At 37.7% G+C, this 11,209-nt stretch overlaps 1 protein-coding gene across 3 annotated transcripts in view; it reads right to left on the bottom strand.

The window, feature by feature from the left end:
* Positions 1 to 11,209, bottom strand: part of LOC107582773 (protein phosphatase 1B-like) — a 46,126-nt gene that overhangs the window by 12,903 nt on the left and 22,014 nt on the right. The window lies entirely within an intron of this gene.

The following is an 11,209-nucleotide window of genomic DNA, read 5'->3' on the forward strand; positions in this document are numbered from 1 at the left end:
TCAAAAGACCTGGTATTTCGGTACCAAGTCGGTACTAAAAAAATGAAAACGTTACGGTACCAGGTTTTTTTTCAGTACCGGTGGTACCAAGTACCCGGTCAACCCGGTTCTTGATGCGCTATCCGAAAGCTATCCCTCTTCCAGTGTTGCCAAATTGGGCTGCTTTAACACTGTTGCCGCGGGTTGAAAAACAACCCCTTTAACGTGATATTTAGCCCCTGGAATGCCAATTTTACAAGGGGAACCCCGTCAAAACATGCGTATTTTATCCTCGGAAAGCGATTTTTAACGGGGGACCCCATTGAAACGCGATTGGGCGGGTTTTGTTGTGAAAACCTGGCAACCTCTTCTTAAAAGCAGTGGCGACCTCAAGAGGAGGAAACGCATTAAACTAACAAAACACCCCGATCAAGTTCAAGCAGGTAAGTTTCAATTACATTTTTAATATTTAGAGCTTGGGTTATGAATATTATTCCATATTTTAATTAGAATTTCGGATTGAAATAAACGCCGCCGTTAGCGTGTACGTAGTTAATCGTTAGCATAAGCGCGGCTAACGCTAATATAATGAGCATTAGAATTAATTTAGTTCATTTTGTTCAAAATGATTTCTTTGTTAACTATTTAATGCTCCTATAACTTTTATTACTGTAAAAAACAGGAGGACATAATGGTATTTACTATTTTTACACACCAGAGGCTTTTAAATGAACTGTGTAACCAAAATATGCGTGTTAGAGAATGTACAAATGTATGGTTAACAGTGTTTATGTCATATAGTGTTTGTCATATCAATCCGTCAGAAATAAATATATTTTTTATTTTTAGTTAGTTAGTTGTAATTCTTGGCTGAATATCTCTAGCAGGTTTTAAAAGCCCTTTAAAATTAAATATGAACACAGTTTGGATTAAATATAAGTACAGTAAAATTTTATCTCCTGTATAGACTTTACTGTACAATGTTAGATCTAGTAACATCTTACAGTGAGTGAACAATATATTTTTTAAAACATGCATTAATGTTTGTGAATGTTATTTAATACAAACACTTGATCATTCATGTTTGTTCATTGTGCATTAAATAATTTTAACAGATTGAACGTTGAAATTAACCATAAGAATAATAATTGCCATATAACTATTGTTTATTGTTAGGTCATGTTATCTAAAATAAAATCTTATTGTAAAGTGTTTTTAATACTACAGTTTCCATCTATTTGATGTACACTTAATATATGTAATCTTATCTAAATTTATTATAAAAGCTGAGGTTTGTTATTTACTGAAAAGTTATATTTTAGCTGGTGTCAATGATCTTATGTTGCATTTGGTCGGCCTCAGCCCATTGCTTTACTTAAGTATATTATATTTTCCTTTTACAGCTGCAGACAGAGGAAGATCCTGAAACACACCAGCAAACCCTAAAACAGACAACAGTTTACAGATGTTTTTCAGTGGCAGCAGAACGGACTAAACTTTTGGGTGAAACTTGTTTACTTTTTCATACTTTTATTACTTGTTGAAAAACTTTAAACAATTTTAAATAAGTATAAAGAATGCAATTGGTTTTGTACATTTAATTTTTGTTTAACGTTATTAATAAAAAAGTTGTTCAATTAGTATGTTTTTGTGTTTTGCTTTGGTACCGAAATTGGTACCGAGAAGAACCATGGATTTTCACTGGTATTGGTACCGAATACTGAAATTTTTTCAGTCTTGAGACATGTTTTTTAAAAGTTGAACTTACATTAATTTTACATGGCTTTCTAAACGTGCCGCTCTCCTGTGCGAGACGTGAGTGCAACGCTGATAGATGCCCCGCTAGAAAATGTGATAAATATGCGTTCCTAGTTCAACGCTGATAGATGCCCCGCTAGTAAATGTGATAAATATGCGTTCTGTGTGAACAGCTTGGTTTCAGTTTAGCCATAAACAATATCTTTGCCACACTGATGCTCTTGTTTTCCGCAATATATTGAATGGACAACGTAGCAGCGGCGCATCTAGTGGGTTCAACTGGATAGGCTAACAAAAGCATTAAAATGCAATGACACTTACATTGTCGTCTCATTTTGCGCGCCACTGATAAGGCTGCCTGACGGCTGACGCAGACCTAAAATTCAAATGCGGATTTTTTTTTTTTATTCGATGAATATTCGAAATTCTAATTTTTTTTTTGACAACCCTAATAAGAATCGAGCTGTTTAATCCAAGATCGTATCTCTTCACAAAACTTATGACATCTTTATAAACTTTTTGGATCTTTTAAGTTTTACATGGCTTTCTAAACGTGCCGCTCTCCTGTGCGAGACGTGAGTGCAACGCTGATAGATGCCCCGCTAGAAAATGTGATAAATATGCGTTCTGTGTGAACGGCTTGGTTTCAGTTTCGCCGTAAACAATATCTTTGCCACACTGATGCTCTCGTTTTCCGCAATATATTGAATGGACAACGTAGCAGCGGCGCATCTAGTGGGTTCAACTGGATAGGCTAACAAAAGCATTAAAATGCAATGACACTTACATTGTCGTCTCATTTTGCGCGCCACTGATAAGGCTGCCTGACGGCTGACGCAGACCTAAAATTCAAATGCGGATTTTTTTTTTTATTCGATGAATATTCTAAATTCTAATTTTTTTTTGACAACCCTAATAAGAATCGAGCTGTTTAATCCAAGATCGTATCTCTTCACAAAACTTATGACATCTTTATAAACTTTTTGGATCTTTTAAGTTTTGGCTACCTGGTTTGGAACAACACAAATGGTAAGTTTTTTTTTTTTTGGTGAACAAACCCTATAACAAAAGCATGTTTTTATAACTGAATGTGTAACTGACCATTTAAATCAACAAACACTGGTTGGCCTTTCAGGACAATATCCAAAGAAACACTTCAGCACACCAGCAAAGCACTGACAACAATGTTCTTTAGCATTACACAAAGTCAACAATCCTCTTTTGTTCATAAAACTAGTGTGTGTATACATGTATTATGAGAATTCATGCTGTGGAAGCGACAACCGCCTACTGAGTTATTGACAGATCTTGATGTGATCTAAAGGCTACTGTAACAGCAAATAGAAGATAATTACAGACAAACTGTCAAAAGCTCTCAATATTTCAGACAAGCCTTAGCAATTACGTTCATCAAGATTGATTAAATACAAATGAACAAGTGCATTAGAAGACTACATCAGTCATGAATTACGGAGTAGGCAGCATTGAAAAAAACAGTGTACACTGGAAAATATTTAGGATGCTAAATTATAAATTCTTTGTAGAAGTTGAATGTATTGATTTATGTCACTTGTGAACTTGACCTATAAAATCATAACCCATAATACAAGGCACTAAGGAATAGGAATGGGTCACGATTTTCGAATATTTGATTAGTTGATTTAATTATAGAATATCGAATAGGTTGTGCGATTATTGTCTCAAATTCCCCATGTTTTCCACGCTGATGCGCTGGTGACGCGTTCATGTAACAACACACCTAAAAGCTGTCAAAGACAACAGAAGACTTGTTTTATTTTTCAATCGCAGAGGCTGTGATTACACGGTCACGTGACAGGACAACAATGTTCTTTAGCATTACACAAAGTCAACAATCCTCTTTTGTTCATAAAACTAGTGTGTGTATACATGTATTATGAGAATTCATGCTGTGGAAGCGACAACCGCCTACTGAGTTATTGACAGATCTTGATGTGATCTAAAGGCTACTGTAACAGCAAATAGAAGATAATTACAGACAAACTGTCAAAAGCTCTCAATATTTCAGACAAGCCTTAGCAATTACGTTCATCAAGATTGATTAAATACAAATGAACAAGTGCATTAGAAGACTACATCAGTCATGAATTACGGAGTAGGCAGCATTGAAAAAAACAGTGTACACTGGAAAATATTTAGGATGCTAAATTATAAATTCTTTGTAGAAGTTGAATGTATTGATTTATGTCACTTGTGAACTTGACCTATAAAATCATAACCCATAATAACAAGGCACTAAGGAATAGGAATGGGTCACGATTTTCGAATATTTGATTAGTTGATTTAATTATAGAATATCGAATAGGTTGTGCGATTATTGTCTCAAATTCCCCATGTTTTCCACGCTGATGCGCTGGTGACGCGTTCATGTAACAACACACCTAAAAGCTGTCAAAGACAACAGAAGAACACTGTAGACTTGCGTGGCATAAAAAAAGACGTAGCATATAACTAGGGCTGAACGATTAATTGCATTTGCGATAATATCACGATATGAAAAATTTTTATTTTTCAATCGCAGAGGCTGTGATTACACAGTCACGTGACAGGCGAGAGTAAGGAGGTGTGTTCGACTTGAAGAGCAGATCGGTGTATGACATCAAAGTATGGCGAGAGAACGCATAAGGAGACGTCCGCGCTCTCTTATAGCTCTCTCAGTACTTTGATGACACACCCATTGGTCTAAGCAGCACTGCTTCAAGTCGAGCGCGGGCCATCAGCAGAAAAAGAAAATAAATAAGTAAACGGCCAAAGGATGTAACTTAGAATGGGAGATGGATCGGTTTGTGAAAGCGAAGAGAAAAGCCATAGATGAAGTCGCACAGACGCAGGCAGGTGCTGGTCATTCAAAAGATAAATGCAGAAAATATGATGAGGCATATCTTGCTCTGGGCTTCACTCACCGTGTCTATACCGGACACTACAGTTGACGCGTCGCACCGCAACAGCTCTACAACGGACACGACAAAGCGACCGTTGCAAATCATTTTAACTTTGTGTCAGTACGTCATAAATAGAACAAGGCATCAGTTTAATGTCGCGCCGAGCTGCATCCAGTGTACACAGCGTAAAAAAAAAATTGCATATTAAATCGCAATCGCAATATTGGTAAAAAAAAATAAAAATCGCAATTAGATTTTCCAAAATCGTTCAGCCCTACATATAACGGTTACAGTAACCAGATGTGTTAAGAGGTGTGGCTGAATCCGTATTCAGAAAGGCGCAGAAAACAAATAACGCGTTTTATGGAGCCACTAAAGGGACATGTTTAGTTGCTTGCTAGCGGTAGCCTGTTACATTACAGTACATAACATTTCACTTACCACATAAACAGAGTAAGGAGAGATGACTGATAGGATGATGGTGAATGTATTGCAGATCCTGAGCACCACCGACAAACATCTAATCTTGTAAAATGTGTGGCAAGTACTGCCGAGTGCTGCTCCGTATGTGTGATCGCGAATCTCGAAAGTGAAAGTAAAAAACAAGCGCGCGTTCATAAACGATTTCAATGCCACATATATTAATAACGGCTCCCTGACGCCCGCAGTTTATATACAGTATAATTAGCTAGGTTCTTCTACAATTACCCCATCAGCTAGGTTCTTCTACAATTACCCCATCAACTTCGGTCAGAAATCTTGGTAAATGTAATTACCCAACGATATAATTGCGACAGAAGATATTGAAGTATATTTTTCCTCCCATCTCGTATCTATTCCCTTTGGGGTTCCATATTTTATACTGGAAATGTCCTAGCCTTATGAGCAGTTGATTTATGCTAATCGACAGTCTGTTATGTTAATAAGTGCCGTCATTCGGTTATGTTTATTATATTAATATGTTTCAGCACATTACAATCATTATGGCTTGAGTTAAGGTAGCCTATCTTCTGAATTAAACCGTTATCATACAGATTGAAAGCTTGAATCCCGTCTCTCCTCCTCTCTCTCGGTTTATGGGTGCTTGTGCGTGTATGCGGGGGAGGGGTGCGATTTTCGAATAATAGTCGAATAATACCCAGCGATTTTTGAATATTATTTTTGCTTGGAATGCCCATCCCTACTAAGGAAGTACTATTTACCATGCAATGCAAAATGTGTGGATATGCAGCAGGTGTGTGTCTAAATGCAGAATAGTGATAGATGGAATTATGTATGGGAAACACTGGACACTGCTGTAAGTCAAATGGCCATAATCTAAGTGATAACAAAAATAAATAAATAAAAAAATTACTCATATTGGCGGTGAAATGTCGTTCGATTATGTCAAACGTTATACGCTCCCTGGATGTCATGACAACAAATGTCACGAAGGAAAAGTTTTAATATCTCGCCTTCGCTTTCATTTCGGGCCATCTCCAAAAAGACATTAAAAAACGAAACACATGATTTACAAGTTTAACATGCGTTTATCAAAGCAGGAAATAATTAGTGTTCTTGAAATATTAAATGGAGACGGGTCCGGATCGGAGTCCGGACTTTGAGAAGCACTGTCCTAGATTAACAAAGTTCAAAAGATGAGCATTTATATGAACAAATGCGGTTACAACAATATTGGTCAAGCTTTATTCTCAAACAATGAGTTGTGAGCATGACTGTAGGATTTTAGTGAAGGGGTAGCTCAGAGATACAGCATGAATGAAAGCTTCCTGTCAAAAGCTGGATCTAGCTCCTCACAGCATTATAGGAGGAGCAGTACCTAAAAGAAAGCGTAAGGAATAAGGATGTCAAAAAAGGCTTCTGGACAAATAAGCTACATAGACCGATGGGGTGTGTCCGGACGGTAACTCAAGCTACTGCATCACCTTTCATCTCGAGTATCATCTCTTACATGAACCACGCTTGAAAAGAAAAACACAAACTGGTTTTGGCTATCTTTACACCTCATCCTCAGGAAAAGCACACACACAGACATCAAACACACGATTGTACCGTACAACCACTGAATGCACACAAAACACTCCTCAAAAGGAGCTTAGCAGAACTTACAAGGCCAGAGGAAAAATGTATTATTGATCACTACTAAGACAGAAGGCAAAATTTATTTTTCATGAGTCTGATTCCCCATCTGAATGCAGGATTAGAAAGTGTGGAGCAGCTTTAAGCTGCTTTGGGTAAACCTCACCCATAAGACCATTACATGACTCCAGGAATAGCCACTGAAATGTATTACAAGCCCAAATAAGCCATTAGACAAATGGAATGGAAGCCGCCTCGTAAGCTATGCGATCACCGCCTGGGACCTTGACCTAGCAAAGCCCAAAAAAAGTCAGTAGGCTACTAACCAGCAGTAAGTCAAGGTTTGCCAAGCGATATTACAAGCAGGGTCATGGGATAGGTCAAATTAGAGTTTCTCTCATTCTCTTAACGTGTCCCTCTTCGCAGGTCTGTTTATCCGTTGTGAGAATGAAAACTGGCATCGGTCAGCAGGGCTGAGATCCAATGAAAGTTCCAGCATTCAGAGGATCATGGGCTCGTCCAAACCAGAGCATGTGGCCCATCGGGGACTAAACTAGAGTTACCCAGAAGGGTGGTGCTCACAGCCAGCTTTTGTGCTCTCTACTCCACACACACGACAGGCATGGAAGGCATGTGACCAAAAAAGGCGGTTGGGAGCTGAAGAGTGTGTTAGTGTGTGTGGTTGGATGAGGGCACAGGTTGTTGTGCAGTGTCATGGCTCGGCTGGCCAGTCCTCCCCCTCTGAGCATGGCTCTATGTATATCCCTTTAAACCCAGATTGGGTTACTCGCTGTTGAAAGTGGGCAGGGGCGAAGTGCTGCATCCTTATGGCTGTCATTCATGCGGGGCTACTTCCCAACATTCACACTCAGATGTCCTTGTCAGATCCTCTTCTTTCCGAAGACTTGAGGCTAGGATGATCTCTGTAAGGAGTAAATGGGCTGATCCATCATGCAGCGCTCACTTTGATCAAACCCTGCCATTAGCATGGCAGATACGCTCGAGAGGAAGTTTGTTAATGCTTGGGCTTCAAAACAAGCGCACAAGACCAGGTGCAGTAAATGCACGAGTGTATCAGATCAAACACTAATAAACAGGCACAACAGCAGGAAATGAGGGGTGTTTGTAAAGGTGGCTTGATGTGGACCTGAAGAAGAGAGGGTTGAAACCGGACAGCAGAGTTTAGCTTTATCCCCTCACCACAAACTAAGAGGCAAGATTAAACATGTATGTCTGGTACAACTTAAAGGGGTCATATGATGGCATCATATGACCCCTTTAAAGAAAGAAATAATTTTCAATTGAAATGTAGTTCAATGCAAATGTTATATATAGACACTGATGCACTAATCCTGGCTGGAAGTGCTATGGATTATTCAAACTTTATATTTAGGATTTATTTATATCCATTTCCCAATACAGGGCACTTTGAATTAACACACTCAAAAGGGCTCTACACGATCCCAGCCGAAGAATAGGGGTCTTATCTAGTGAAATGATTTGCCATTTTCTAAAAAAACTAAAAATAATTTAACCACAAATGCACATCTTACACTAGCTCCACAATGTGCGTCTGCAAATTCACGCATTACGTAATCACGTTGGAAAAGTCATGCGTGGTTAGCTCTATGTCTGTGTACTCTGGTTCAAAAAGGTAGGGTAGGGCGAAAACTCCATTTCCTTTTCTCCTCCAACTTCAAAAAAAATCGCCCAACATCGTTGTTTTATTTTTTTTTTTTTAAAGGGCATTTGACTTTCTTTGCACGTTCGCTTTGTAAATACTGGTTTGGTACTTCCACCTGCGTGACCTTTCCAACATGACTACGTAACATTCCAACATGACTTTTTTTTTTTTTTAAGAAAAGATTTAAGAAAGATTGTTTTGCTAGATAAGCCCCTTATTCCAGAAAATGATGGATTGTTTCACTAGATAAGACCCTTATTCCTCAGCTGGGATCGTGTAGAGCACTTTGAAGTTGTACTGACTCTGCAATTTGACTCAGCCCGTTGGCCACCATTGAAGTCCATTATATGGAGAAAAATCCTGGAATGTTTAACTCAAAAACCTTAATTTATTTGCAACTGAAGAAAGAAAGAAAGAAAGAAAGAAAGAAAGAAAGAAAGAAAGAAAGAAAGAAAGAAAGAAAGAAAGAAAGAAAGAAAGAAAGAAAGAAAGAAAGAAAGAAAGAAAGAAAGAGAAAGAAAGAAAGAAAGAAAGAAAGAAAGAAAGAAAGACTTGAACATTTTGGATGACATGGGGGTGAGTAAATTATCAGGAAATTTTTATTCTGGAAGTGAACTAATCCTTTAACTACACATTATATCTTTTTAGTCAAGTAGCATATGGATGTCATGTCATAAAATATTTTTAATATGACAGTGTCTGTATTTAACAATTTAACAAAAACATTAAGTTACTTATTATAATGCTTACATTTCCTCAGTTATTCAAACAGCAGCTACAGAAAACGAGCAAAGAACATTTACAATATCAAAGAACATCATCACTGACTTCAGTCTAGCGCGCTTGCACTTTAAAAGTATACGTGCATCGCACATACATCTGCACTTTGTTGTTTATGATGAGAAAACTTACAAGCGAGCAGAATTCAGTCAGCGAGCATGTGCACTGAACAAAACTCTGGTGTTCAGCGATGACTCATCTGAACGCCTCTGATTGGCCACTGCATTCATAAACTCAACGGAATCGCGTGTGATTAGTTATAATGTGCAACACTGTAAAAACCCATAAAAAGAAATATGATGGAACAAATAAGCCCTAATATTAATTCGATAATAATACTAGCCTGATAATAATAATCGTCTTGATATCGTCAAAGCACCAGCTACAGGCGATATCTCTGACTATCGTAGATACACGATCAGTATCGGCACAACCCTACTACATTGAAAATAAAGAAGCAACAAAAAGCAGCAACTCAAGCAGCAACAAAAGTCACTGTCTATTTGCCACCATCACTACTGATATTTCTCGGACAACATACACAAGCTGGATCTTCTTCGGTTTTTGCCTTGATACTGTGGATTACACCAGTAATTAAATTTATGTGTGTGTACTTCTAACATGTTTGGTTGGTAAAATAAATGTTGTAAATTCAAATCAGAGTGTCTTCCGTGTCTGGATTGGATGTATTCTTGAGTCTATAAGGTAACAATATAATAAGATAACCTTGTTTGAAATGGGTTTGGCTAAAATAAAATTTTGGTTTCGTCTATACTACTAGGTACTTATACTATATTGACTGGGTTAAATAGAATTGCATTTCTAAAAAGAGACTAAAATACAATTTTCATTGACTAAAACTAGACTAAATGTCATCAGTTTTCGTAGACTAAAACTAGACTAAAATGCTCAGACTTTTAGTCGACTAAAACTTGACTAGACTAAAAAGAGTATGAACGTGACAAACTAATAAAAACTAAAATGACAGTTTCACACAAAGACTAGACTAAAATTAAAACAGGCCGCCAAAAACAACACTACTTCCTACCGTATCAGAGAGAAAAGTAGTAGCACGTTGATCTGCCAGCCGTGGGTCTTTATTCGGAGAGCTCATATTTTTTGCATAATGATTCATTTAAAAGTTAATGGCCAAACAGATATTTATAAAAGTTCACATAGTTGTGGCAGATGAAATGCATCACAGATAAGATTAAATAAATATATATATTTTTTTTTTTTACCAGGTTAAATGTTGATTATTAGTAGCTCAAATCCCTTTATCTAAACCTCTCTACTTAACCATCAGTTGCTCACATCCACCATGTTTGTAGTTTTTTTATGCTTTTTATTTGTGTTTGTAGTTCTGAACCGAATCCTTTGCCAAAACACAATGGATTGTGGGCAATATTAGCCATTAGTGTGTGCACGGATCCACATTTCAAAAACTGACCTGAAATAGTAGACCAGCCGGGGACTTTTGGCACTCTTTTCAACATACTATGCTTGGGGGACACATATTCTAATCTCACATACAATTTAGGGTGGATAGTATGAACATAGGGAGGCAGGGCGAGATTATCAGCGAATAAACGGCATCTACTCTAGTAAGCTTGCGCTGCACTGCCATTTGAATTTTGAGCCGAGTGGATAAATCGTCTGTGTGGCGCAGTTCAAATGAGTTTCGTTGTGCTTTTGGCACATAAAAATTACATCAAACATTTATCGAACGTTTCTTATCGTTTTATCAAGGAAAATGATGTCACTATAATTAGTAGGGATGCTCCGATCAGGATTTTTGCAGCCGATACCGAGTACCGATTTCTTGTCATGGAGATCGGCCGATACTGATGCTTCAAGCTTTATATAACATATGTAATAATGTTATACAATAAAGCCGACCTCATACATCATCCACCTGGAACTGCTTCTGCTTCTGATTATAACGTTTTAAATATGGTTATTTTTCTTACAAAACCGCATCGATTCGCTATAGGACGCCTTTGTCCCC

Source organism: Sinocyclocheilus grahami, unplaced genomic scaffold (assembly GCF_001515645.1).
Source record: "Sinocyclocheilus grahami isolate Dianchi unplaced genomic scaffold, SAMN03320097.WGS_v1.1 scaffold47.1, whole genome shotgun sequence".
NCBI classification, from domain to species: domain Eukaryota; kingdom Metazoa; phylum Chordata; class Actinopteri; order Cypriniformes; family Cyprinidae; genus Sinocyclocheilus; species Sinocyclocheilus grahami.